The sequence below is a fragment of the Xyrauchen texanus genome, chromosome 1 (genome assembly GCF_025860055.1).
Source record: "Xyrauchen texanus isolate HMW12.3.18 chromosome 1, RBS_HiC_50CHRs, whole genome shotgun sequence".
In the NCBI taxonomy this organism is placed as follows: domain Eukaryota; kingdom Metazoa; phylum Chordata; class Actinopteri; order Cypriniformes; family Catostomidae; genus Xyrauchen; species Xyrauchen texanus.
The window spans coordinates 2,926,544-2,932,543 of NC_068276.1; the positions used below are offsets into that span (position 1 = coordinate 2,926,544).

General features: G+C 39.1%; 1 protein-coding gene across 8 annotated transcripts in view; it reads right to left on the bottom strand.

The window, feature by feature from the left end:
- The window catches only part of LOC127647831 (receptor-type tyrosine-protein phosphatase delta-like), a 534,579-nt gene that overhangs the window by 347,230 nt on the left and 181,349 nt on the right, over nt 1-6,000 (bottom strand). The window lies entirely within an intron of this gene.

Consider the following 6,000-nt stretch of genomic DNA (forward strand, 5'->3'; position numbering starts at 1 on the left):
AGAGTAGCAGTGATGTAGCCAAATGCTCCCCAGCTTAATAATCACATGATGAATGACATTAAATTCTGTCCACAGATTATGCATCACCTCTGTTACATCATATGTTTGAGTGTAAACCTATTACAAAGTAATTAGTTGCTGTAATCTAAATACTTTTTCATTTTAATAAAGTAGCATAATGCGTTAAATTTTTTCCCCTTGTGCTGTGTTCCTCATTGGCTACCACTCTGTGTTCCTGGGTCCAAATGAGTGACCCATTTAAAGGGTTTATGATTATTGTCTCTCAAATTCCATATATTATCACTAAAAATGGCATTATATCTTTTTAAACTTGATTTCTAGTAATCTAGCAATTTTATTTCTGTTTTTGGAATTTACCGACAATAGGCCTAAATGATCTGAGCTAATGCAACTCTTTGTGTTAAAATACGTGTTTTTTATTATTATTATACTATTGTAATACTAGCGTAATTATTTACTATATTACATACCATACACACAATTTTCTGTCTGGTTTATCCCAATAATTTGTTTTAATGTTTAACCAGAAAATATTATTATTATTATCATTATTATTATTATTATTTTACTGTTTTATTAAGTTAAAAAGTCACACTTGTGGTTTTCCCAGCCCATTAAATTGTATATAAATCTCTCATCATGAATACATTTTCACTAGATTAGATTTTTTTATTAAGTTGGTTTCCAGTAATTAGAACAGGATTTCTTTATGGAACTTTGGAACTAAAATAGCCTCATTTATTGATCATTTTGACAATATATATTTGGTAAACGGTTTGTACTTATATAGCACCTTTTTAAGCCTTAGCGGTATTCAAAGCAATTTACACTGCGTCTCATTCACCCATTCACACACACGCACGCACGCACGCACACGCACGCACACGCACGCACACGCACGCACGCATTCATACACCAATGGCAGCAGAGCTGAATGTAAGGTGCTAGCCTGCCACTGGGAGCAACTTGGGGTTCAGTGTCTTGCCCAAGGACACTTCGGCATGTGGAGTCGTGTGGGCCGGGATTCAAACCACCAACCCTGCGATTAGTGGCCGACCCACTCTACCAACTGAGCCACAGCCACCCCAATATATATATATATATATATTTTAGTAAACATTGTTCTAACTCTTTCTGTTTCTAAGTAGGTGGTGATATGCAGGAAGAATGTGAATCACCAAAAACACAAGAAGAAGAAAGTGAAAGTTAAAGTGGAGATTGACTGAGCAGGGAGGAGAATTTAGAGTAAAAAATGTATTATTTATTATTATATAAATTGATTTTAATGTAATTGTTTCATACATTATGATTTAAAATGGTGATCAGTGTATTGAAAATAACTTTTTACATTTCTGTTATGTCTCCCTTTTATTTTTTGGAATCAGATTCATGTAGTTTTTATCACAGATAAGTGATGTATTTTAAAAGTCGGCATACAGTGTTCATTATAATGGGGCATAGAGCAATACTCACTACTCATGAGTACTTTTAAATGAGCTACTCTTTTACTCTTAATTGAGTAGTTTTTAGGACAGTTACTTTTACTCTACTCACACTACATATTTTGGGAATGAACAGTACTTCTACTTGAGTATGATTTTTCAGTACTCTTCAGTGCCCTGTCAGCCTCCAAAAACACCAGAGTCACAGTTTCTGTCACCACACACCTTCTTACTCTCGTCAACATCCCCACTTCTGAGCTTCTCTGAGAAAAAGAAGGAACTAGTGTGTGCTGGTGGAAAGCTTTCCTACTCCAATGCTGCAAGCCCCCAGATACCAACCAAAAAGCGGCGGACCCCTCTACCACCAAAACCTGCAGGCCCAGCTCACCCACCCTCTGAGAGAGCTCTGCGGCCACTGCCACAATGCAAGGGTACATGTCGTCCTTCTTCTGCTCTCGGTGAACAACAAACAACTGATAACAGCTGTAATTGATGTGTGTTGGGTCCCCGCTACGGTAGCAGCAACACTAACAAATGTTTACAGAACAAGCAGGAACCCTCTGTGCCAGTAGATTTTTCAATATGTGTTATGTTAAGTGATAGGAAGACTGACTCTCTCAATACCAATGACAAACCAATCTAATCTGTTGCATATTAGACGTAAACCCAACTGTGAGGCCAAAAACAGATACAGTCAAGTCATCACATTTAAACATCCGCTCACTTAAGAACAAGTCTTTTCTAGTCAGTGACCTCATCACCACAAACAACCTGGACTTTATGTGTCTAAATAAGACTTGGTTAGATAACAGCTGGAGTGCAACAGTCCTTAATGAATGAGCCCTTCAAACATGACTTCTATGAGTGTCTGTAGAGCTGTTAGCAGAAGTGGAGGATTAGCTGTGATGTTTAAAGATGTCATTCAATGCAAGCGTCACTTGGTGATTACTTGACCTTTGAAAATCTAAGTATTGAACTTAAATGTGCTCCACGCATTCCGTTTATAATTATTTATAGGCCTCCAAAATACTGATTTTAATCATGAATGATTTTACAGAACTGTTATCAGCAACTTCCTCTGAATTAGACTGTTATGTTATTGCTGGAGATTTCAACATTCATATAGATAATCCTGAACACAACACTGCCAAAGAACCCACAACAGTTTTAAACATTTTTGATCTGACTCGACATGTAGAGGAACCCAAACGCAATCATGGACACACTCTTGATCTGCTCATTAGAAAGCATCTGAATATTGTGTCCGTTATTATTAAAAACAATGCACTATCTGACCATTTCTGTATTTTCTTTGAAATATTGATTTCTTCTGCCACTGAAGTTAGATCTGTCTCTGCCTAAAATAGGGTACAAAAATGAGAACACTAGTGTGCAATGTATCAAGGTTATATCTTTGAAACCGAGTATATCCGAAGTCTGTGTTGATGATCTCCTCAATAACTTTAACTCAAAAGTTCAAAATGCTATTGATGGCGTTGCTCCTGTAATGGTCCGGACAATCAATGGCAGGCATAAAGCACCTTGGAGAAACACAACAGCTGTGAAAAACATGAAAAGAAAATGCAGGAAAGCAGAATGAATGTGGTGGAAAAAACACAACTTGAAGTCCATTATAATATCTGTAAAGACAGCCTTCATGCTTTCAATGTGGAACTAGGCACAGCAAGACAGACCTTTTTCTGAAACATTATGAACAGCAATATAAACAACACCCGCACTCTTTCTGCTGCTGTAGAGAGACTAACAAACCCCCAAACACAGGTTCCCTGTGAAATGCTGTCTGACAGAATATGCAACGAGTTTGCATCTTTTTTCATGAAGAAGTTAATAGAATGGCGATCAGCTCGACCTCATGTTGCACTGAGGTCAGACAGCCCCACCACAACCCTTCAGAAATTAGTCACGATGTCTGATTTTGAGGAAATGTATGGCAAAACCATGGAAGAAGGAGCGCAGGATATTAAAACTTCAACCTGCTGTCTTGACACTCCCGCACATAATTTATTCATAAATGTGCTTAACTGTCTGGAAAAAGATCTTTTAGAAATAATAAATGTGTCACTCCTTTCAGGCACATTTCTGAAGTCCCTGAAAACTGCAGTTGTCAAGCCAGTTCTTAAAAAGAACAATCTAGATAACTCAATACTGAACAACTACTGACCAATTTCACATTTTCCTTTCATAGGCAAAATCATTGAAAAGGTTGTTTTCAATCAGCTGAACACATTCTTAATTTCGAATGGCTACTTAGACAATTTCCAGTCTGGTTTCTGACCGCATCATAGCACAGAGACGGTGCTCATAAAGATACTTAATGATATTTGGCTAAACACTGATTCAGGCAAAATATCAGCACTGGTATTATCAGATCTCAGTGCTGCCTTTGACACTGTTGACCACAACGTTCTCCTAGACAGACTGGAAAACTGGGGTTGGGCTCTCTGGGACAGTCCTCAGCTGGTTCAGGTCATATCTAGAAGGGAGGGGGCTACTATGTGAACATAGGCAACTATGAATCTGAGTGGAATCCCACAAGGCTCAATTCTTGCATCGCTCCTGTTCAAACTGTATATGCTCCCATTAGGCCAAATTATGAAAAAGAACCAAATTACATACAACACCCAGATCTATCAAGCCCTATCAGCAAATGACTACAGCCCCATAGACGCTCTGTGCCAATGCATTGATGAAATTAACAGTTGGATGTGCCGAAACGTCCTTCAGTTAAACAAAGACAAGACAGAGGTCATTGTATTTGGCAACAAAGGTGAACATATACCTTCACTCCAGGGGTCTAAAGACAAAAAATCAAATCAGGAAACTTGGTGTCATTTTGGAGTCAGACCTTAGTTTCAGTAGTCACATCAAAGCAATAACTAAATCAGCCTACTATCATCTGAAAAATATAGCCAGAATTAGATGTTCTGTATCTAGTCGAGACTTAGAGAAACTTGTCCATGCATTCACTACTGCAGTGGACTACTCACTGGCCTTCCCAAAAAGACCATTAGACACCTGCAGCTCATTCAGAATGCTGCTCTCAGTATTCTCACTCGAACCAAAAACTTCTGAGCACATTACTCCTCAGGTCTTTACACTTGATTATAAAGTAATATACAACAGTTAGTTCCGGTCCTCGAATCTGATTGGATGAGAGATGTTCCATGAGCACTGATGGTTTGACGCTTCACTGTGTGTGTATCACTCCACTCGTGTTCGTGCCGTTCTAAACTAAAGTGTAAGAGCAGTGCAAGACTGTTAAGAGCAGTGGAATGTCTTTTTTTTTACATGTATTGTTTTTTTGACATTACATATGTTAACCAGCAGGTGGTGACCAAAGATAATTTTTGTGTGTAATATGAGCAATATAGGTGACGTGAAGTGAATCCACGTCAGTTTGTACATAAAGCAGCTCTTCGTGATTGCTTGTATCACTACTACACTATTAAAGCAAGGACTTACCGGACTTTCTACATTGGATTAGGCACACTGTTTAAAAGGACATTGCGGTTTCTTTTGTGAATGACTCTTGCACACAGGCTACTACGAAATAGGGAGAATTACCCCCGCTTGGACACTATATTTCCTCTGAGAAAGCTGATCTTCAGAAAGCTGACAGCATCTCTTTACTTGGGTGTGGCAACAGGTGATCACACATGCTCCATCTCTTTCTCACTCTCTCTCTTTCTCGCCACCTTTCTGATGAAACCCATTTCAGATAGCTTGTTCTCGCAACCTAGTTCTTTCGGTCGTGGCCCAGCCTTCATGACCATAGGTGAGGGTAGTAACGAAAATTGACCGGTAGCTCGAGAGCTTTGCCTTCCGGCTCAGCTCTCTTTTATGACAACGTTGTGATAGAGCGAGTGCAATACCGCCCCCCGCTGCCCCAATTCTCCGGCCAACCTCCCGCTCCATTGTCCCCTTACTCGTGAACAAGACCCCGAGGTACTTGAACTCGTTCACTTGGGGCAATACGTCCTTCCTTACACATCCTTGTTTATCCAATAACAGGCCGTGATAATATTTCTGAAGTGACATTTTTGAATTACAAATGGAGGCTTGTACACATCATTTGTTTTGAACCAGCAACAGCAGATTCTGATCCGTCTCTTAAGAAAGTAGTTTCATGCACAAATGTGTTTTTATGACCATACTCAGTTTTTCCTCATTTTTTTTTTATTTACTTGTTCATTGAACTGTTGTATATAAGCAATATCACACTCGCAATATGGCAATATGACCCTACATCAGCACTACTGTGATTACCACAGCACTCGTAACTGCAGTGTCACAGCAGTGCTGATGTAGAGCCATAAACTATTACTCGTTTATAAATCGCTCAATAGCTTATAACCTAAATACATTGCAGGTATGCTTGTTGAAACAGACCTCTCAGATCATAAGGATCAAGTCAGTTAGACATACAGAGGATTCACTTAAAACAAGGTGAGAAAGCATTTAACTATTATGGCACCCACAGCTGGAACCAGCTTCAAGAAGAGGTCAGGTGTGCTCC